This window comes from Bos indicus, chromosome 20 (assembly GCF_029378745.1).
Source record: "Bos indicus isolate NIAB-ARS_2022 breed Sahiwal x Tharparkar chromosome 20, NIAB-ARS_B.indTharparkar_mat_pri_1.0, whole genome shotgun sequence".
Taxonomy (NCBI): Eukaryota; Metazoa; Chordata; class Mammalia; order Artiodactyla; family Bovidae; genus Bos; species Bos indicus.
In genome coordinates this window covers 16,605,908-16,629,922 of record NC_091779.1, presented here as the reverse complement: position 1 = coordinate 16,629,922, position 24,015 = coordinate 16,605,908, and the positions used below count along the sequence as shown (strand labels likewise).

Here is a 24,015-nt window from a genome sequence, read left to right as displayed (position 1 = left end):
TTCTCCTGACCCCTCCAAATGCTTCAACTCCTTCCAATGCTAGAATTTTATTAAGAACAGAAAAAAATCTTCCCTTTATTCAATATTAGAAAAAAGTTTATGAAAAACACTCAGAAGAGATAAGGAAGTAAGCAAGATGTTCACACCAAAAGGCCAACAGCAGATTAATTCAGCTCAGCTCTTTTTCAGGTTTTGATGAAATGGGAAAGCCTTTGTGGAAAGCTCCTCCTGCTCAGTGGGCAGGAGGAGCCCCACTTCTTGGAGAGAGGAGAGTTGAAAGACAACAGAAGATTGAATGAATAGGGGCCCTGCTGCCTGGCAGTTTGGTGGAGAGCTGATCCAACTAAGCTGTGACACAGAAATTTCAGGAAGTTCTGCTGACTCTCGCTTTTTAAAAATCCCCTTTCAGAAAATAATAATTATAGTAATGTTTGGTCAGTCACAAGTCCCTGTTATATTATCATGAATTTGTATCAGCTTTCTTCACGTTTCAAAAGGGAAGTTGATTGTGAACACAGCTCTTTCTTCTCGGCCTGAAGCTCCCAGAAGTAAGTATATATTCGTGCTGGTTATTGGACGTTTTGGCAAAGCCATCCCAGGATTTCCTCAGGGGACAGGAAGAGAGTTAAAGTTCTACAAAGGTAACCTTAGAGCAAAATAAGCAGGAAGCTGGGCTGGGACGGGCCACCGGGCCTCACAGAGGTGGGTTCTGCGGTGTACATGGGATAATGGAGGAGAGTCTGCTCTGAGCATCCTCTGAGACAGCGTTGGGAAGCACAGGTTGAACATGAAACATTGTATCCACATGTTGTCGTTTTTAGTTGAAAGCCCTTTGGAAGATCATGGGGAAATATTTTTTCTAAATCAGATGTGAAAACACTTAGAACTTTAAGAAATTTATGTGCTGAAGCCATTAGACAGGGCTTCAGTTCTTGACTGAAAATAAAGTTCAGGAGAGTGCCTGGAATGGGAAAGAGTGGTGGCGAGCCATGACAGTTCTCTAGAGTTGGAAGTGGGGCCGCTGACTTGGCCTTTATTAGGGTTTATGCACAACAGTTGTTCCACTTTCTGGAGGTCACTTGTGCTGAAGTGCTACATAGAAGCTTAATATTTCAGATTACTTAAACTACTGTTTATCAGGAGTGGAATGTGTGTAATGCCAAATCTACTGCTGACTTATGTGGCTGGCCTCTGACCCCAGAAGGGGACAAAGGGGATTGTTGCTTCAGAATGAAATCTTCCCTGCTTGTGACATCTGTTTCCCTTCCCACACTGTCCTGCCTGCAGAGGGCAAGAGCCGCTTTGCTCACTCACAGAGGAGCAGCTGCCCTTCCTGCTTTCTGGAGGAAGACTTGCAGGTCTTGAGAGTGGAAGTCCACAGAGGGAGTGGTCAGGGGAACTCCTACGATTTAATTCCTTTTGACTTACAGAAAGTGTATGCAGAGGGGCCTTCTCACCTCCACGTGGCTCTGGTCACTCAGTCCCTGAATTTCTTTACTTTGTAAAAACTCTTGGTGTCATGGGTCTTTTCAGATTCTGCACCCATTGAAAGGTGCAGAGATCGACCCACTGCTCACCCTCATGTTTGACTGTGTCTGGATGGGTTTGCCCTCCTGCCCTGCTGGTTCCAGTACTGTGAGAGAGGACAGCACAGTCCCCAACCCCCTGGAGGAGGCTTTGTTGATACTTTCTTTCCCAGGTGGCCCTCACACCTAGAAATGCCCAACTACTGTGGTTGGATCCCATGGGAGTAGAAAGGCATCATATGGATTCCAGAAGGTTGTTCTCATGAGCTTCTCGCCTTGCCTAGTAACCAAAACTAGAATCATGGACTCACAGGAAGTTCAGTCTGGAAGAACCCTAGAGACCATCTAGGCCAAGTCCTTCCTACACTGAGGAGAGGATGAAGAGATAAAGTGATGCACTAACCATCTGCCCAGCCAGAGGAGGGCAGGGCAAGGACCAGAGCCTGGGTTTCATCTCCTTAATTCCAGGTTCTCCTCATTATCCAACCCACTCTGCAGTTTATATTAACATTAATATGTTCTCTTTCCACTGTTGTCACTGTGTGTCTCCCAGCATTTTAAAGACAGATTTGTTCTCATTTCTTATTCTTCCCAAAGCCTGTGACACTCACATGTTTAAGGCCATTGCGGACATTTGCTTCCCACCTGGGGTGACAGCAGCAGGCGTCCCCATATCCGCTGCCCTGAGCCTATGGATCACTGCTAAGCCGTGGGATTGGTGAATCATTGACCCTGCTCCTTGAGGGTTAACTGGAGTGGCTGAAAACAGTAGTGATGATCACAGAAAAGACAGTCCAGGGAAGCATGCAGTGGGCCTCCAGGGTTCAATTTCCTCACAGGATGGAAGTCAGAGAGCCTCTGTTCTCTGTTTTTTGAGAAGATTGCATCCACCATTACTGTGTCCTCTTACTCAAGATGCCAGAGGTTTGACCAGATGATGTTGACAGAGCATGTCAAACTTTTCAGTGATAGATCTAGCCTATATAGTATTCCTTTTTAAAAAATTGAAGTATAGTTGATTTACTATATTGTGTTACTTTCAGGTATACAGCAAAGTGATCCAAAGGTGGGGCTAAAATGCTAAACAAGCTTTGTCTTCTGCCTGAAGTGACTGCAGCAAATTCCCAATGTGGCTGTTGAAAGGTAACTGCCTTCTGACCTGCAAAGGCTATAAGGTAGGCTGTCATTGACTTTATGCTGGAAACTGACACGGAAAATAAGACAATAGGGGACAGGTCAGCAAAGGAACCAGTGGCCCAATGAGCAGGGCTTCTTTGCCACTATAAAAAGAGTGAACTCAGGACTGCGGTAAGAGCTATCCCTGGTCCAAGTCAGCTCAGATGTTTTTTGCTGCTATTGTTAAACAAACACTTTTGGCTGTGTGTGAGGGTCAGGTCCCCAGTGTTGGGTTGAAACTGTACAAAATCAATGAAAGCAAAGATTTCCCTTTTTTGTTAGTCAGTCTGGAGATGGCAGAGATCAGGATTGAGTGGAACATCCAGGAAGAGTAACTACCCCCGTCTGCACCCCAGGAAGAGAAGGAGCAGTTTTTCTGATTTCAAGAAGAGAAAAGCAACAAAGATTTGCTCAAGGATATAATTAGCTGACAAGAGTTTTGAGAGAGCCAAGTTCCCTTTCAACAGATTTTGTGCTCCTGAATTTGGAAGACGATAGAAGAAAGTTAAGATCATTTGAAAAGGACTAATTATAACAATTTCACCTTTGAATTGACGCTAAGTGGGAGGCAGAGGTGCAAACACCCTATCGCTTCAATATTTTCAGGTCTATATGATGGAGAAGGGGGAATGGACATATTTTTAGCATTTAGCATATTGACAGCCGCTGGTTTTTAAATGAGCACAGATTGCAAAGCCCACTGGGCTCATGATGTCTGAGATAAGAGCTTTTCAAGCGTTCTAAACCATTTTTGGCTTTTCTTTGTGATCACCCTATGAAAAACTGTCAAGGAAATGAAGCTTCCCACTCTAATTTTGGTGCTCTGATCCCTGCAACATTCTGTGACTCTTATGTCACCTCAGTCCATTCATCTTCCCTCACTGTCCCCAGGTCTCCAAAGAGGTGGCCTCCAGGAGCCAACCCTGCCCTCACGGCTCCCCTGGAGGCCCTCCTTTTTTCCACTCCAAACCCACTATGGACACAAACTTGCTGATGCCTCTGTTTCATTCTCTTGGGCTCTTGAATTCCTGCATCACCTCTGATGAGTTGCTGTGTTACACCTCCCTGGAGCATGGCTCTGAGTTAACAAAGGGCTTGTGGAAACACACAGGTGAAAAGTTTCTGCCCCATAAAGGTTTGGTGAGGGAGTGCTTTAGGGACTTCTCCAAATGTTGATAATTGTGCTCATCCTTCACCAGCACTGGGCTTTCAATCCAGACTGTGACTCACACGTCCAAGGCACGAGGACCCTTAGTCAGCACGGCCTTACATTACATTGACATAATAGGGGAGGCTAAAAACATTTGCCTGCTGGCCCTTCCACTCAGCAATTTTGTGGTAAATGATTGGATGAGGTTCTGCTAGAAATAGACACTCACTGAATACTTTCTGCACAGACTTTGTGAACTCCGTTTGGTGGTGTTTTATTATACCTCCAGCTCTTCTCCTCCTAAAAAGAAATCCCATCTTTTATTTTTTGGCCTGTGAGCTCTCTCCACAATACAGAAGAGGAATAGATGTGAACCCTAGTGAGCTGAATTTGAAGGAATCTCCTTTCTTTCATGTTTTTCTAGAAGAGTCTGAATGGAGACATTTTTAAGGAAACTAGTATAAGACGCTTGAATAAAACTTAAAATAGTTGTAGAATGCAAAGGATCCCAAATGCCATAGTGTGTGTGATATGTGATAGGAAGCAAAGCTTTTGACTAGAAGTCAGGAGGCTTAGCTTCTTCAAGGCCCAGCTTACCTGGTACTTAGCTGTGTGACCTTAGGAAAGTTACTTAACCTCCCTGTGCCTCAGGTTACTTGGATGCTAACCCCACCTTAACACCTTCTTTAATTTCCTTAACACTTCCGTCAAAAAATGTTGTAATCCCTGGACTCTGAATGCTACCCTGTATGGTAAAGGGTGAATATTAATGTATAGAATCAAAGATGTGGTTAAACTAAGGATACTGGGGTGGAGAAATTATCTTGGATAATCAGGGTGAGCCCTAAATTGATCACATGTATCCTCATAAGAGGGAAGTAGAGGGAGATTTTATTCCACAGACAGAAGAGGAACGGGTGATGGGACCACGGAGCCTGAGGCTGGAATGAGGCAGCGCGAAGAAGCAGGAGCTGATCCTCTCATAGACCCCCAGAGGAAGTGTGGCCTTGCCAACAGACCCCTCAGTTCTGACCCAATGAAACTGACTTTGGACTCCAGGCCCCCAGGAACCGCAAGAATAATATTCGCTTATTTCCCCTCCAGGACCCACTGCAGCCTTTCTCTTGCTTTGGTCTCTTTCGCTCACCCTGGCCCTACGTTTTGTCCCATGTCCATCTTGCTAACCTTGGTTTCTGACCATCCAGGGTAGCAGCAGAAGTGGGAGAAGAGAAGAGGCTGGCGGCTTGAGTAACACCATCAGGAGCTGGCGTTTTTGTCCTCATGTCCGGCGGGTGTTCCAAGTGGGCTCTTCTCCTTATTTCGTTCTGTCTGTTCTGAGGCCTCCACATGACCACCTGCCTCCGCTCATCCACAGGCCGGCAGTCTCGCCGCTGCCCTTTCTCTTGGCGAGGGCAGCGCTCGCAGTGTGGGTGGTTGCTCCTTCTGCTCAGCCCGAGGCACCTGGCAGTGGTTCCAGCGTTGTTCTGCCGCTCTTGGCAGCCATCCAAGAGCATCTAAGAGTGACTGTGTCCAGTGCTCAACCCGGTGCTCAGGTGTATTCCCAGTGCCCGACACACCCTCATCCTCGGCTCTGCCCCCCAAGCAGCCCTACCGGAGGACACATGTCAGACTCTCCAAGTGGTCTTGCTGTGGCCCCTTTCCTTAGTCTTGAAGCGAGTAACCCCTGAAGAGGTACCTTGACATAGCACACCGATAGGGCTCTCATAAATATTTCCCCTGATTTCCAACCCTCGTCTTCTTATGTGAAAGAAGCCTGGGTGTGAGATATGAGAAGAGTTCGGGGCCAGTCACAAGAATGCACTCTGGTAACCTTGAATGTAAATCCCACGCACGATGGCCTCACGTCCACTTTAGAATGCGGCGTTCTTTAGTTCTGGTGCTTCAACTAAAACTTCTATTTCACGTTTTGCATCTCTGTTTACCTGAGGGTCCAAGTACTGGGGCCATTACTGTCTGTTCCATTTGTTCTGAATTTTTGGAGAGATAACATTTCCTGGAAGCTCAACTTAGTTATATGACCAGACTTCTGGTCAGGATTTGCGCCCAATCCTTGTTCCCAGAATGTGCTCAGCACGTTATTGAAATTCAATAAATGGCAAATAATGTCAACTCATAAAACAAGAACATCTACCAAAGATCAGAGGGCTGCTGGGTGCTCTGGGGGTCTACAGAATGTTCCAGGGAAGAACCCCTAGCATTCTGCTAGGAGCTGGAGTGGAGCTGACTGCTTCTTGCCTGAGGGAAGAGCTGTTGGTTTATAACCTCTGTCTAGTAGGTGAGATCCTTCTCATTACTTGCAGATGAGTTGGGCAGAGCTGACTTCTTTGCATATGTTTCAAAAGCTCTGTGAAGGCGTTGACGGGGTCTTTGTGCTTGGCCTCTTCAATTGACTGAAAACTGAGCACAGCACCAAGGCTAATTCAGCTCAATAGTTAATAGAACATGTGATCGGTTAGTGATGAGACAGACTTAACTGTTCATCGCTTTGTGCTCAAATGCCAGGATAATAAGGGGAAAAGTATATTTGTTAACTGGTAAACAACGCATTTATGCATTCATAATAGTAACGTTTCTTAGGAGAAGAAATGAGAAACTGCAAATTTTTTTAGAGATGGATTTTCTTCTGATGTGGAGCCAGGAAGATGACACTTAGCCTGTGTATGTTCAGGCCACTCGAGTGGCTCTTCTCTTGCTCTCTGCCCATCTCCTGTTGAACCAGTGCCTGCTTCACCCATGTCTTACTCACCGGACTCACCTTCCTGTGTATCTGTGTGTTTGCCTCAGGCCCCAGCTGCTGATTGTTCTCATCAAAGGGGCGGTGGGGGCAGTCCCCTTTGCTGGTTTCCCCGGTAACTAATGAGCCCACCTGACATAAATCCCCTCTATTGCTGGCAATCTTGCCTCCCCCTTCAGAGAAGGCAGTGGCACCCCACTCCAGTACTCTTCCCTGGAAAATCCTATGGACGGAGGAGCCTGGTAGGCTGCAGTCCATGGGGTTGCTAAGAGTTGGATACGACTCAGCGACTTCACTTTCACTCTTCACTTTCATGCATTGGAGAAGGAAATGGCAACCCACTCCAGTGTTCTTCACTGGAGAATCCCAGGGACGGGGGAGCCTGGTGGGCTGCCGTCTATGGGGTCACACAGAGTCAGACACGACTTTAGTAACTTAGCAGCAGCCTCCCCCTGACCCCCACTGGGAGTGAAGAGTGCCCCAAGTCCTGCCCTCCATCCCTCTCCATCAGCCATCTGCATGCTGTGGGGTGTTGCTTCAAGAGCTTGCTTCAGGCACGTAAGCTGCTCCGTCCATTAAACCATTGTCTCTATTGGTGACGTTGGGCTCTCTCTTAGGTCTTGAAGCCCAGCAAACACAGACCTTGTAGGCCTGTAGGTGCAAACCTCTTGCTGTTTAGTCGCTCAGTCATGTCTGACTTTTTTCCGACCCTATGGACTATAACCCGGCAGACTCCCCTGTCTATGGGATTTCCCAGGCAAGAATATTGGAATGGGTTGCCATTTCCTTCTCCAGGGGCATCTTCCCAACTGAAGAATCAAACCTGAGTCTCCTGCATTGGCAGGGGGATTCTTTACCACTGAGCCACCAGGGAAGCCCCCAACAGCCTCCATCACCAAGTTAAGCCATTCTGACCCTAAAGGAACAGCTGTTACTCACTTGCCTCTGTTGGCTATTGCTGAATAACAAGCTGCCCCAAATTTAGCTTAAAACAATAAGCATTTCCTATTGCTTATGGTCTGTGCATCGGCTGGTAACCTTCTGGGCTTAGCTTGGCTGACTCATGTGACCTTGATCAGCTTTGGGCTGGGTGTGCAGCCCCGCTGATCTTAGCTGGGCTTTCACAGACTTTGTTGGAATACCTGGTGACTCCTTCACATTGTCTCATCCTCTTGCAGGCTAGTCCAGTTTATTCTCATGGTCACGGAGGCATGCAGAAGAAAAGAGTAGAAATATGTAAGGCCTCCTGGGGGCCAGGCTTGGAATGAGGCCACCATCCTGTCTGTTGTTTTCTGTTAGTCAAAGTGCAGGTTTCAGATTGTGATGGGAAGAGCCACAAATTACGTTGGAGGGAGCATGGAGACTCAGAAAGCATTAATTATGCCATCAGTATAATCAGCCTACCATACTCCACAGGTAGAAGGCTGCCCAAAGCTGCCACACTGTTTAACAGGGTGCACAGAGGCCTTCAAATCCCAAATGCAGCTGTAACTGGAATCCTACCAGAGCACCCCAGCCTGGCTTATGTCTGTCCTCCGTTCCTACTGCCATCGTGGGGTGATCACTGTTGTGAATTGCATATAAGGATGATGCCTCAAAGTCCATAGTTGCTGATTTATTTATTTATTTTAAATTATTTATTTATATGTTTTGGCCACACCATGAGCGGCATGTGGGATCTTAGATTGACCCCACAGTAGCCTCCAGGGATTGAACCCATACCACCCACATTAAAGCGTGGAGTCTTAATCACTAGATTGCCTGGAAGTCCCAGTAATTGCTAATTTGAAGAATTAGCTCAAAATGGAAGCCCTCACACAGCAATCAGTTCACCCCTTTGGAGGTAGCGTGGTTATGTTTGGAGTCATAAGGATCGAGCTCAAATCTCTGTGAAATATTCCTGGAAGTGTAACTTTGAGTAAGCTGAATAGACTTTGTGAGCTTCAATTTTCCATATGTAAATGGGGAGCATATCCCTTCCGTATGTAAAATGGGAATATTGAGTAAATTAAGCACCACCGTATCTTCCAGAAGCAGCCAGCACAGTGCCCAGGCTATACAGTCAGTCCTTGCTGTTTGTCTATTTTATATATTTTACTGTGTGGTGTTAATCCTGAATTCCTGATTTATCCCTCCCCACTTTTCCCCTTTGGTAACAAACATAGTTTGTTTTCTATGTCTGTGTGTCCCTTTCTGTTTTGGAAATCTGTTCATTTGTATTTTTTCTTAGACTCTGCATGTAGATGATATCATATGATATTTGTCTTTTTCTGACTTCACTTAGTGTGATAATCTCTAGGTCCATCCATGTAGCTGCAAATGGCATTATTTCATTCTTTTTTATGACTGAGTAGCATCCCACTGCATATTTGTACCACATCTTCATTATCCATTCCTCTGCAGATGGACATTCATGTTGCTTCCATGTCTTGGCTATGGTAAATTATGTTACAGTGAACATTGGGATGTTTAATAGTCCTTGCTACATTGTTATAAAATTATTATTTTTTGTGTCTCCCACTCTAGGCTGTGAGCTGTGTCCCTGGCATTTGGTAGGTCCCAGTGAATGATTACTAATTTGAAATTTAACTAAATAGGAGTCTGGCATTTTTCTGCTTTTCCTGATTTAATTTTTAAAGATTTTGTATAATTTGACTGCTTATGGTAAACCTGACTTCACAGAGATGTTTTAATGACACATGCAAGTATATGTGATTAATATCCTCTGATTTTTCTATTTTGTGGGTAAATTATCATTCGAGAAATTAGGTCCTCTTTTATTCTAAGACACAGGGAGGACTCAGAAGTCATCAGTTTGTATTGTATGACTATTCAGGGCTAGCCTTGAGCTTTGGAGCATCAGAAAGAACTATGAGAAAAACTCAGGTATTCCCAAAGAATTTAGTTTTGTCTGGAAGATAATATAAGCACAGTGATGAATTGTGGGTATGGAGAAATATCACATGTGCGTAATAGGTGTTCAATAAAGACTAGCGGGTTATGTATTTCTAATTCTGAAATGACTACAACCCTTTTGGTGGTAAGAGTCTTCTGTTTCATGCAAAGAGAAAATGAGGTTTTACTGGTTTTGAGGCTCATGGCAAAACTTCAGAATAATTTCAGAGAATTACTTTAGCATCTCAGAGTCATCTGTCATGAAACAGTCTCTCTCACTTCTTTGAAGGAAACTGCTTGTGAAATTTTTATAGACTCTCATCTCTAAAGCGTTCAAAGTACTGAACTACACATATCAAGGCCATGATTTTATTATATATTTTAAATGTGCATTTGTCTCGAAAACAAGTCAGTGACCAATATTTTGTACAATTTCATGTTTAGGACCAGGAGCAAATTTCCCTATAGGACTTCACTAATATCTGGGGTTAAGCCATAGGGCCAAGTTCTGACTGGTATTTAGTGAGAGGCTGAGAAAGTAGATCCTAGGTTGCAGTGTTGCAGAGGCTGGAAGGAGAGGGGTATTCAGAGACTGAAGAAGCAAGCTGGATGGGTAACTTCGGAACTTGGGACGCTGCAGACAAAAGCATTCATTTATGTTTGTGTTCCACATTTATTAAGTTTTTTTTTTAAATTTTTTTTAATGTTAGGGCCCATACACTAGGCAGTAAGGACACAGAAAAATAGAAAAAGAAAAAAAGAAAACTGCTCTCTCTCCTCACAGCATTTGCAGCCTAGTGGGGGAGACAGAGGTAGAAATAAAAAGTTGAGAAGCTTTGGACAACCATAGACTAACTTGAAAACCTGATGTTGGAAAGTGTTGTTCAGTCGCTCAGTCTTGTCCAACTCTTTGCGACCCCATGTACTGCAGCACACCAGGCCTCCCTGTCCAGCACCAACTCCTGGAGTTTGCTCAGACTCATGTCCATTGAGTCAGTGATGCCATCTAACCCTCTCATCCTCTGTCGTCCCCTCCTCCTCCTGCCTTCAATCTTTCTCAGCATCAGGGTCTTTTCCAATGAGTTGGCTCTTTGTATCTGGTGGCCAAAGTATTGGAGCTTCAGCTTCAGTATCAGTCCTTCCAATGAATATTCAGGGTTGGGAATTATTGCCTCAAGGTTATTTTCTTGTTGAGAAAAAGATGCCAGACAGGAGCTTTAGAACTGCTCCTCTGAACAGCTTAAGGGGGAGGCCTGAGGAAGCCAGTCAGCAGCCTTGTCCCCAAGAGCAAATCCTGGATTTCTCAGGTTGTGACCTCCATCCCAACCTCTCCCCGCACCAGGAGGAGCATTGTAAAGTGGGGGGCAGGGTGTTAGGTCCCAGAACCTTTATCAGGTTCTGTTTTCATAGGTGGGGGCTTCCCCAATGGCTCAGCAGGTAAAAAATCTGTCTGCAATGCAGGAGACATAGGCAAGTTCAGTTCCTGGGTTGGGCAGATCACCTAGAGGAGTAAATGACCACCCACTCCAGTATTTCTGCCTGGGGAATCCCGTGGGCAGAGGAGCCTGGTGGGCTATATAGTCCATGGGGTACCAAAGACTTGGAGACGACTGAGCACTTCACATCATAAGCAGAGTTTTCCTTTAGCTGCAGAGAGGCCGAACTGTTCTGCTGTCCGGGACAGAGCCCCTTGTTCCTTCTCCCTCAGGATAATCACAAACAGTTTCTCTGTCCTCTCTGCATGGCTGGGCATGGTGCACGGATTGATCTGGAGATGTTCCTGGGCTGGAAGAGTCTAGCAAGTGACTTGACCAGCTCTACCCTAGGCCCTTAGGAGAAATCCCCTCTCTCTTCTTTTCCCAGGAAAGCATTTCCCTGAGTTTTATCACCAGTGTGATAGAACCTAGTAACTGAGATGAGGGAAAGAGGCCTCGCGGCTATGAAGCCCGCTGGTACCTTCTGCCTGTAACGTTCCAGCTATACACCACTCAGCCTAGTTTACCAGGAGCCCACGCTGAGCTTCCAGCCAAAGCCACAGGAGAAGGCACCTGAGACTTTTGCCGAGTTCCAAACAAAAACCGAGCTGTCATACCTCAAAAGTTAGGATCCAAGTGTGAGAAAGAGGGTGGAAAAACATCTCCTCTGCTGACTGTAATCTGAACAATTTAGAGATGGTTACCATGGCTGCTACTCTAAAAAACCGTAGCTCAGTAAAACAGTGGTCAAAAGGACTCAGTTTGGAATAGATAGCTCACAATTGCACTTTGAGTCCATTTGTAACAGCTCTAGATAAGCAGTTTCAGGGCTACCGTGAGCCTCATGTGCTCAGGGGTGTGTCTTTTCTGCCCACACCACACAACTTCCTCCCATGGCCGAGACTCGTGTGGGACGTTTCCTCCTTCAGGACACCCTCAGCTCCCTTTCTCCAAGTTTTGCTGGCTGGCTTCTCAACAGCTCTAGAAAAAGTGAAATAGAAAGTGAAAGTTGTTTAGTCGTGTCTGATGCTTTGCGACCCCATGGACTGTAGCCTGCCAGGCTCCTCTGTCCATGGAATTCTCCAGGCCAGAATACTGGAGTGGGTAGCCTTTCCCTTCTCCAGTGGATCTTCCCAACCTGGGGATCGAACCCTGGTCTCCCTCATTGCAGGTGGATTCTTGACCGTCTGAGCCACCAGGGAAGCTCTCAACAGCTCTCCTGTCATCTAAATCCCACACCTCTAACCGGTTTAGTGCCCTCTCTTGAGTGCAATGGCACTCAGTGCAGTGGCACCTTCTAGTAAGAGCATATCCTGTTCTTGATGTGCTTGCATCTGTCTGGCTCTGTGGATCTGAAGCTTGACTTCACGTTAGAACCACTTGTGTTTCTAATGTCAAACACTGCCGGCTGAGTTCCATCCTGGACAAGCCGGATCAGCCTCTCAGGCTGGAGCCCAGGGATGGTGAGGCCCAGCGAGGGCCCTGAACTACTGGTCTCAGCCCTCCTTCCTGCCCCATCTGATTATAAACTTGTGGAGGCGCCGGCATCGGCAGTGATATGATGGTGTCTTCTACTTCTTTCAGTTTTTTTTTTTTAATTTAATTTAATTTTATTTTTTAACTTACAATATTGTATTGGTTTTGCCATATATCAAAATGAATCCGCCACAGGTATACATGTGTTCCTCATCCTTCTTTCAGTTTTAAACTTTTAATTTTGTACTGGGATATAGCCAATGAACAAACGATGCTGTGGTCATTTCAGGCGAACAGCAGAGGGACTCAGCCATACATATATATGTATGCATTCTCCCCCCAATTCCCCTCCCTTCCCGGCTGCCACGTAACATTGAGCAGAGTTCCCTGTGCTGCACAGTACGTCCTTTTTAGATATCTACTGTAAATATAACAGTGTGTACGTGTCCCTCTCAAACTGCCTAAGTATTCCTTGCCCTCAACCTTCCCCCTCTGGCAACTCCAAGCTCATTCTCGAAGCCTGGGCACCTGTTTCTGTTTTGTGCATTAGTTCATCTGGGTCATATGTGTCATATGTCGTACTTCCCCTTCTCTGTCTAGCTAACGTCACTCAGGATGACACTTTCTTCGATTCTTCCCCGTCAACATTGCTGAGTGCTTGTGACTGACTCTGACTTCTATGAAAGCTCTGTGGGCCTGGCTGACCCTGCCGGGGCCTTCTCAACTCTCAGCCTGACATCTGAGGGGCGGTGTGGAGAGAGCTGGGTGCATTCCCCATCTCTGCCGAGATGGCACAGCATGCCCAGACCTCGCCCTGTTATCTTCAGAAGCAGAGCACTGCTGCAGGCCAGTTGAGGGAGATAAAAAGGATGAACTGGTGAAAGAGGGTCCTAGGTGCTGCCAGACCCAGCTGGCATTTGAGTCTGATGGTAAGAGATTTAAGCTGGGTCTGGAGGAGAAAGAAGCCCATGCAGCAAGTCTCTCCTGACCGAGAACAAACAATGAATATTTTCCACTGAGGTAGGAAGCAAGTTCATTAAAACTCTGTTGGGTTAGCTAGACTGTCTGCTGCTCAGAGGACTCAGCCAGACCCTGGAAATCTAGCCAAGGGTGCTGAGCCAGCTTTCCAATCTGTGATTTCAGAGCAGCCATTTAGATGTACTTTTACTGTGATCCTGCTGTGGATGAGGTTTGTGCTTTTGAGAGAGAAGCATCATCTTAGTCATGAGTGGAGTTCTGAAAAAGACACTGAAGACATGGATTTGAGCTTGACCTTGTTTGGAGTTGAGTGACTTGCCTCTCAGAGGCTCAGTGTCTTCATCTGTAAGTTGGGTTATGATATACCCTCTACTGGGACTTTTCACTTTCGTGCATTGGAGAAGGAAATGGCAACCCACTCCAGTGTTCTTGCCTGGAGAATCCCAGGGACAGAGCAGCCTGATAGGAGGCCGTCTATGGGGTTGCACAGAGTCGGACATGACTGAAGCGACTTAGCAGCAGCAGCAGCTACTGGAGCTTCCATGGTGGCTTAGGCTGTAAAGAGTCTGCCTCCAATGTAGGAAACCTGGGTTCGATTCTTGGGTTGGGAAGATTCCCTGGAGAAGGAAATGGCAAACCACTCCAGTATTCTTGCCTAGAGAATTCCATGGGCAGAGGAGCCTGGTGGGCTACGGTCCATGGGGTCGCAAAGAGTTGGACACAACTGAATGACTAACATAGATACACCCTCTACTGAGAAGTGATGTGGTGATAAATAAATGCCTTCTCCAGAAGGCGGCAGCACACACGAGAAGTCACTACCACGTGTCACTACCACCGGCTTTTTCCCGTAACTGGAGTCCCTCAAGGAAAGTCTGCAAGAAGCCAGGACATTCCCCTGACTGGAATCCCTCACTTCTTGCCCAGATGCTGGTGGTCCAGCCAGGGCTTTGGTGGCATAAACTATAGAACGTGGCTGTCTGAAATCTCTGCACATAAAAGGCTCTTGTTCTTCCAGCTGTCCCTGACCTCCCCCCATCCCCACCCCTTGCCTCCTTCTCCCTCACCCTCTGGCTTGGAGATCTGTACACGAGCCTAGAGAATAAAACTGGAGATACTTGGGACTTCCCTGGTGGTTCAGTGGTTGGGAATCCGCCTTCCAAGGCAGGGGCTGCAGGCTCAATTCTTGGTTGGGGAACTAAGATCCCACACGCTGAGGGGCAGCCGAGCCCGCGCACGTTGAGCCTGCACACTAAGACCTGCTACAGCCAAATAAATAGAATATTAATTTTAAAAGCCATTAAAAAAATGGGAGATTCTTTACACTGTTTTTATGCAACCTAGTTCTCACTTAAGAGAGGGGCGTAGAAGGTGCTTTCTTTTTTGCTTGAATGTTTAGAGTTTAACAAGTTAGTGGTGGTAGACTGTCTGGAATCAGTAATAACAGGTACCACTGAAATAAATTATAGGTAAAGATTGGACCATGCATTTTAAACATGGAAGGTCCCAAGACAAGCATAACAGAAACAAAGAGAGCAAGGTGGATCCCCCCCTCCCTCAGCCTGCCACTCTCAGTGGGAGGCGGTATTTGCTCACAAGAACTTTGGGGCTGACTCTAAAATTCTAAGTGTGAATAAGTGCCTAGAGCAATGTCTTCCCGGGTGAGTGCTGACTAGGATTTTTGCCAGCTCCAAGGAAACAAACATCTTAGTGTCATGAATCGAGTCCAAGTTCCCTCTGGGATTACCCTTAGGCTTTTCAACGGGAACCCAGTGGCTGTCAGTTTTGTGCATATTTGAACACAGAGTCCCACTAGGCCTCACCCTAGACCAGTTCAGTCAGAATTTCTGAGGCTGGGAAATACTTTGCTATTTCCATAGCTTTCAGTCCTTCCAACGAATATTCGGGGTTGCTTTCCTTTAGGGTTGACTAGTTTGATCTCCTTGCTGTCCAAGGGACTCTCAAGAGTCTACTCCAGCACCACAGTTCAAAGGCATCAGTTCTTCGGTGCTCAGCCATTTTCATTGTCCAGCTCTCACATCCATACATGACTCCCAGAAATACCATAGCTTTGACTATACAGACCTTTGTAGGCAGAGTAATGTCTCTGCCTTTTAATATGCTGTCTAGGTTTGTCGTGGCTTTTCTTCCAATGAGCAAACGTCTTTCAATTTCATGGATTCAGTCACTGTCCACGGTGGTTTTGGAGCTCAAGAAAATAAAGTCTATCACTGTTTCCACTGTTTCCCCATCTTTTGACCACGAAGTGATGGGACCGGTTGCCATGACCTTAGATTTTTGAATGTTGAGTTTTAAGTTTTCACTCTTCCTCTTTCACCTTCATTAAGAGGCTCTTTAGTTCCTGTTTGCTTTCTGCCATGAGGGTGGTGTCATCTGCATATCTGAGCTTATTGATATTTCTCCTGGCAATCTTTATTCCAGCTTGTGCTTCATCCAGTCCAGCGTTTCACATGATGTACTATGATGATGGAAGCTGAGAAGTCCCAGAGCTGCCCTGGTGTCTGCAAGCTGGAGGCCCAGGGAAGCTGGTGGTGTGATTCCTCTCCAAACCTGGATGCCGGAGAACAAGAGGAGCCAAGAACATCAGTCCCAGTCTGGGTCCAAAGGCCTGCGGACTGATACGTGACCAGAGGCGTCTGGGTCTCCTTGGAGTAGGACACTGCCTCCCTGGGCAGGAAATGCGCTTGGGTAAACTTCAACAGGCCTAGCTTACGCAGTCTTCTTGTGTTCATGGTCCCAGGTCTCCTGAGTCTTGGCTTCCAGCTTCACTGGGAGCGATCACTGATTTCGAGGATACAGATGTAGGGATTTGGATCAGAGCGGGCTCCAGACAGATTCCATACTTTGTAGCAGGGCCTCTGTCTCTCATTGTTTGCAATCCAGGTCAGAGTCATCCTGAACTGGATCTTTATTCTGCTGCATATCAGCCTCTTTTGTTTCTCTCTCCTCTTCCTTCATTTTCCAATCGTCCCTTAGCTGTGCTCAGAGCTGCTTTTTGCGCTGGACTTCAGCTTTTCACTCACTTTTGTTAGACATCTGTTTCCGGGTTCTCCACACCAAGTCCTTCCTCTCTTGGTCCTCTGAAGACAGACGCTCCTCACCAGTCAACCACGCACAGGCACCTCCTCCCACTCTTCTTCACCTTGTCCTTCAGTAGCAGCACTTCCTGGCAGGTCCTAAAGAGACTGGGCTCCTGTCAGAGTGAATGGAACCCCACAGTGCCCCAAAACTGAAGCCCTGGTGGGTCCTGAGGGGAGCCAGCTCCCATTAGTGTGGACTTGATAACCCCCCACCCCTGCCCGTGTTCCGGAAGCCAAAGCAGGTTCTGGAGATGGGACTCCCGTCAGCTGTCAAGACATCATTTCTTAAAATTTGCTTGTGGTGTAGAATCTGAGAACATGTCAATGAGTTTTTTTCTCTGTAACTCAAAACTGATTGGTCCATCTTGTACCTTGAATGGTTCTTTTATCCATACATGATTCCGTAGCATCATGCATGGATCATTTGGAAAATATTGGGTCACTTAAGTTATACAGCTCTTCCAAATGTTGACACATATTGTTATACAATGTTTTTAAAAATACTATTGTTTATGTCACTGTCCATCTCCTCAGAAAAATCTTTATAGATTTGAAACTTGTCAAGGTCATAGTAGTGGGTAGAAGTTTCCCAAAATTCCAATGTTTGCTTGAGAGGTCAATTTTCTTTCTTTCTTCTTTTTTTCTTTTTGACTGCACCACACAGCATTCAGGATCTTAGTCCCCAGACCTAGGATGGAATCTACGCCCTGTGCAGTGCAAGTGTGAAGTCTTAACCCCTGGACTGCTAGGGAAGTCCCTCAAATGTTTACTGTTAATGACAAATACTGTCAGTTTTCCTTGGAGTGACAGGCTCACTGGATTTGTTGTTGAGAAATGTCCACCAACCAGTTTCTCCTCAGTCATTCTTTTAAGTAAAGGTGGTGTTCCTGAAGAAAGCAGCTAGTTCAGCTTGAAACTCAATCATACAAGTACTTTTCCTTGAGGCTACCTTAGGATAGAAGTGCTTCATGTGCCCTATTTTGATGCAAAGCTTATTAAAAAGATGGGTTGAGATTTAATAAAATTGCTATTTTTAACTGATTCATCAAAGAGATTTTTAAGTGGAACTGACATTGTGAAAAAAACAAAACGGAGTGCATGCTGGTGAAGAATAAAAGGACCGCTAGTACAGTTTGGTGCCCTGCCTTGGTTTGTGTTAAAATGCCATCAGTTTTACCCATCACTGCTTTTGCAAACATCAAAAGTAATGAAAAAGGCAAACTATATCTTAGTATTATCATGAAAGGGGTTTACCTGGTGGCTCAGTGGTAAAGAATCTGCCTGCAACGCAGGAGATTGCTTGCAATAGAACAGGTGTGGGTTCTATCCATGGGTCAGGAAGATCCCCTGGAGGAGGGCATGGCAACCCACTTCAGTATTCTTGCCTGGGAAATCCTGCAGATAGAGGAATCTGGAGGGGTATGGTCCTCGGGGTCACACAAAGTCAGACATGACTTAGCCACTAAACCACCATCACCAACACCACCATTATCATGAAAACAGTGCCAAACTTATGGACCATCTGACAGGGCCTCAGGGACCCAGGCCCAGTGTGTCTGGACCAAGCTTTGATAACCCTCAGTTTAGAGTGTTTGCTCTCCCTCAAGCGATATGAAGACGTCTTGTAATCATGGTTCTCTCTCAAGCATTTTAATGCTGAATACAGGGGAGGGACCGAGTTGTCAAACATCTAGAAAAATCAGGATCCTTCAGTGTTTAAGGACAACAGGCCTTGAGATGCTATGTGTTCCCAAAGAGAGGATAGGAAAGATTTCCCAGAACCTGTGTCTCAGATAAAAATGAAGGTTATTAGGGCCAGCTGATTTCTTGATTTCTCTGGGTAACTTTCTTTTTCTTCTTTCCTAGCTGTGGACAGTTATGATGATGTTCTACATGTGGGAAAGGGATTTTTGTCTTTCCTTTTTGTCTCCATTTCCTTCATATGAACACGGTTCAGAATAACCTGTTTTTCATCACTAATTATTAGAGAAATGAAAATCAAAACTACAATGAAATATCACCTCACACTGGTCAGAATGGCTATCATCAAAATATCCACAAACAATAAATACTGGAGAGGGTGTGGAGAGAAGGGAACCCACCTACACTGTTGGTGGGAATATAAATTGGTACAGCCACTATGGAGAACAGCATGGAGGTTCCTTAAAAAACTAAAATTCCCACTGGAATCCGACTCCTGGTCATATACCTGGAGAAAAACATGATCTGAAAGGATACGTACACTCCAGTGTTCACTGCAGCACTGTTTACAATAGCCAGGACATGGAAGCAACCTAAATGTCCATCAACAGAGGAATGGATAAAGAAGATGTGGTGCATATATACAATGGAATATTACTCAGCCATTAAAGAAGAATGAAATAATGCCATTTTCAGCAACATGAATGGACCTAGAGAGTACACTGAATGAAGTAAGTCAGAGAAGGAGAAATATCACATCACATCCCTTATATGTGGAATCTAAAAATAAATTATATAAATCACAAAACAGAGACTCACAGACTTAGAAAATGAACTTATGGTTGCTGGGAGGAAGTTAAGGAGTTCAGGATGGTCATGTACCCTGCAATATTTAAAATGGGTAACAAGCAAGGACCTATAGTTTAGCACATGGAACTCTGCTCAGTGTTGTGTGGCAGCCTGGATGGGAGGGGAGGGGTATGGGGGAGAATGGATACATGTATATATTTGGCCCTGTCCCTTCGCTGTTGGCCTGAAACTGTCACAACATTGTTTATTGGCTAAATCCCAATACAAAATAAAAACTTCAAAAAATGAATAACCTGTTTTTGAGTTATGAGTGAGACTTCTTATCTGAGAACCATGGCATCAAGAAAATCTCCAAACTTCTTGTCTTTCTTTTTTTTTTTTTTGGTTTTCTGTAGTCCCCAAAGGATCAGAATGTTTCAAGGAGGATTCTGACACTGGCTAAAATAATTAACAGTGTACATCAGTCTATTCAGCTTCTGAAGATTCATGTCAGAGTTCAGAGGAAGGAGCATCCCTGGAGACTGGGGTAATATCTGGAGGAGGTGACCTAATGATAAATGAAGGAAGGGTGGATGGGGAGGGTATAGCTTGGATATAAGAATAGTTGGAGGGGAGGTGGCCCTGCTCAGAAAATTTATCTACTGACTCTTTAGCAAGTGTTAGGCTGACAAGGAATTGCTAACCATCCCATTGTCTTCACAAGGCCTTGTGTTTAGGACAGCTGGGTCCTGATGCTTCTGAGGTTATAGAAAAGGAAGAGAAAGGGTTCTGCCACGTAGTAGATGCTGAGGTCCCTTACCTCCCTTCCAAGATTTCTATACCAGCTCTGACACTTACTAGGTCTGTGACCTTGGGTAACTTTCTCAACGTGCCGCGTGCATGCTCAGTCGCTGCAGTCGTGCCTGACTCTCTTTAATTCCATGGACTAATGTAGCCCACCAGGCTCCTCTGTCCCTGGGATTCTCTAGGTAGCAATACTGGAGTGGGTTGTCATGCCCTCCTTCGGGGGATCTTCACCCAGGGATCAAACCTTCATCTCCTGCATTACAGGTGGATTTTTAACCACTGAGCTACTGGGGAAGCCCTTTTATACCACAGCTTGGTCTATAAAATGGGAGTTATGCTGGCTTTTCAAGGTGATGAGGACTAAATGGGTTAGTTCTCATGGAAAGTGCATGTTTAGAAACAGTACTGGCACAGAGTAAGTGATCAAAAAAAATATAAACTCATTGATTTCACTTCATTGAATCCTCTCTTAATCCAAAGAGATAGAAGTGATTATCTCTTTTAAGGCATGATTTCACAAAGATAAAATCATGAGTCTCTGCAAATATGAAAGGAATATACATCAAAGATCTTATTTAGCTTGTTGATTAATGAAAGGGTCATCAAGATGTTAAAATGATTAATTCAGAGGGCATTTGAGAAGCCAAGTATTCTGTAGACAATGCTAGGATAAGATGCAAAATTGAGTACCGTCCACCAGAGCCAAAACTCATAATCTTTGTGGTTACATATTACACTGGATAGAAATTACCTGCTTCCCATAGGGGAGGGAAAAGTTTTTCTCGACATTCTTCTAAGACACTCTAGTCCCTGGCTGGTTCTGAAAACTTAAACTGACAAAGACAGATTGCAGGGGAAAAGCATACACATTTAACTAAATTTTATGTGCACAGGGGATTCCTCACAAGAGGACGAAGACCCAAAAAAGTGACCAGAACAGGAAGCTTTTATTTAAGTTTATTTATTTTTAATTGGAGGATAATTGCTTCACAATAGTGTGTTGGTTTCTGCCATACATCAACATGAATTAGCCATCAGTATACACATGTCCTCTCCCTTTTGAACCCTCTCCCATCCCGTCCCACCCCTCTAGGTTGTCACAGAGCGCAGGTTTAAGCTCCCTACATCATACAGCAAAGTCCCAAAATGTGACTATTTTACACATTGGTAATGTATATGTTTCCCTGTTACTCTCTCAATGGGTCCACCCTCTCCTTCCCCCACTGTGTCCATAAGTCTGCAGAACAGGAAGTTGTTATATACATTTTAGACAAAGAAACAATATATCTGTGAAGAATTGACAAGGCAGTGGAATGTGGGCAAGAGGCAGTAATGGTGAAGAAGTAACTAGGAAGGTAAGAGTGGGTTTAACAATGTTTGTACAGATTTCTCCTCGGCCCCTAACTTTGCCTCTAGTGATAAGAATGGCTTCCTTCCTCCTGGTTCAGGGAGGTACCTTCACATGGGAGTTTTATGACCTGTTTAAGAGAGGAAAGGGAAGGTCAGAGTGAACTTCCTGTTTCTGCTGTTTTCTCAGACTCATTCAACTTGAGATATTCATTATGCTAAGATGCCATATTCTGGGGCGGTGTATGCTGAACCCCATCAGTTCCTACTAGACAAAAGTTTTCCGGTTAAAGTCTGCTCCTTCAGAGTAGAAAAACACCCTTGACTATGGGAAGGCCAACACAGAACTGCACTGGAAGTACACCCATAATCCCCTTCGCCCATTTTGAAAATTTAAGTCAATTTTCTAATAACTCCAAGCCATGAATAGGGAAATCATATCTCAAAGAGGCTAAATAACTTATGTACAGTTATACAGCTAGAAATGGCAGAGCAAGAATTCAAATATACATTGTCCATGTTCTTTTCATTACATCTGTTTGTTACCTCCCCTCAAACACCATTCTTTCTTGAAGGAGATGGCTAGAGTGCTCTATATAAGGAATTACTGGTCTTCTCTGAAGAGAGTGGGGGCAGGGAAGAGTTAAAAAAGGAACAAAAGTTCAGAATTCCCAGGACACACAGAGTGGACAATTTGTCCACGATTAGCAAAAATATATTTCCTTTCTTCTCTGCTTTTTGAAATTACCATTAAATGAAATGCATTTAAGGGTACCATGTGGGTCCAGGTATATACAAAATCATTTATAGGCTCTGATGTTACTCTGGATTGGAAGTAAATAAATTTGATACTAATTTAAAAATTCAATATAAATTCTTCTTAAATTCAACCTACTCCAGTATTCTTGACTAGGAAATCCCACAGACAGAGAAGCCTGACAGGCTACAGTCCTTAGGTCACAGAGTCGGACACAAATGAGCAACTGAACACTCATACTCTAATACAATTACTTTCAAATGGGACTGAAAAAAATTTAATCTTATGTAGAAATGAAAGATTTTCATAAGTACCCCTTTCGTGGGTTGTTATTGTAAGAATAAAATGTAACTCCTCAAGATAAGTTTGAAGTGGAGGCAGCTGGTGGCTTCATAGTCCCTTTAAACTTTGTGAAAATCTGTCAAAACATGATATAAGGCAAAGATGCATGGTGTAGTTGAACCAGAGTAGGTTTATTTATAAACAGAAACTTGAGCCAAATGCAGCAGTAAACTAAAATATAGAACAAATTACATTTATTCGTTTTTTAAAATAAGGAAAAACAGACAGAATTAAAAAAAAAATCTAAAGAGCCAGTGTAACCTAGATTGGAATAGTATTGGGGTGTAAAGCCTGTCATCTTAGTAATTGGCATCAGAAAGTATATCCAGGAGGGTGTCGTCTTAGGAAAACCTTTGTAAGTGGCTTAAGGAAGGTTTGGGTGGAGGCATGGATCGGGAGAAGTAGGACCTTCACGGGACACCCAGCTTGGTGTTGGTGTGCAGGGAGGCTTGGAGCGTGTGGAAGAGGTGAACTCCGAGGTCTTCCGAGGGGAGAAGTGAGCAAGCCTTTTTAAAAATAAGGATTTTTAGTATTCACTTTAAAATCATGTGTTAACTTCACTACACTGCTAACACTTTTAACCTCCTGCAACCTCAGGGTACATGTGCTTAAGATAGGTGAGTGGCATTTGGGTTTTATTTTGGTTTGGTGGGGGTAATGTCAAAGTTGCTGGAGAATTCAAGAGAAAATGATTAATTTTCAGGAAAACAGCCATGAAAATGACTCATAAGAGGCGGCGAGTCTGAAGGGAACAGAACTTTAGGGCTGGTAGTGACCTGCTAGCAGCCCTCTGGTAGTGGGTGGTGTGCGGGAGGAGACCTGGATTAGGTGTTTTAAATCCCAAAGGACAGGATAATGTCTCTGGCATGTGAATTATACAGTGCATAAAACAAAGCCAGAATATTAGAATATTCTCTGGACCAAAAACCCAAGTTTTTGATTTCCCTCACCTGCAGTGCATCAAGGATTGGGCTAATGAAGGTTAAAAAGCCTCAGCCCTGACCTGAGTGGACTGCAATCAAGGGTTGTTCCTTGTATCTGATGCTCTGAAGGATGGTCCTGTGGGCTAATGATTACAGCTGGTGTGGCTCTGGGCTTCTCTTTCTGGTAGTAAGTAACACGGAACACCTGGGGACTGTTCTAAATGCAAGAGAAGAAGCTTCTAGCCCCGTGAGCCCGCAGGCTGAGGGAGGGAGTGGCCATAACTGGAGACAGGGGTTGGTGGTGACTCAACAATCCCCCAGGCTTCCACCCACAACCTCTGAAGGAATCCAGGAGAAAGCCCAGGGTCACAGTGGGAGTTCCACTCGATCAAGGCCTCGCCCTCCTTCAACCAGCCTCTAATCTGGTTGCAAAGTCAGCTTTCTTCCACTCAAATTAAATTCTTTTCTAACTCTCAATATGAACTGCTCTTTTCTCCTCTGAGAGCTGTGGTTGTAAACCTGTGATTACCTTGCAGGAGCAAGCTCCCTGCATTTTCTAAGGGTGGTTTCTCGGCAGAGGTGGCGTTTTTTAACGTGGTTATGCCATGATGGGAAGCGAGGTGTTTCACAAGGAACTTCTTAGTAAAGTTGGACGTGAATGATTTTCTACAGCCTCCACCGTGCCATCTCTCCTGAACGTCTTCATCCTGGACAGATTCCAGCGCCTTCTTAGTTGTGGCCCCTGTGCCCAAAGAGATGGAAGGAGAGCTGCACACATCACCAGGGCTCTGGGGGCTGCTCCGTAATCCCCGGGAGG

At 45.0% G+C, this 24,015-nt stretch overlaps 1 long non-coding RNA gene across 1 annotated transcript; it reads left to right on the top strand.

The window, feature by feature from the left end:
- Positions 1-173: 173 nt before the first annotated feature.
- Positions 174-19,310, top strand: LOC139177997 (uncharacterized). The gene is made up of 3 exons (XR_011562419.1): positions 174-548; positions 2,570-2,701; positions 15,874-19,310. It is a non-coding gene; the product is annotated as an uncharacterized lncRNA (long non-coding RNA).
- The last annotated feature ends 4,705 nt before the right edge of the window (positions 19,311-24,015 follow it).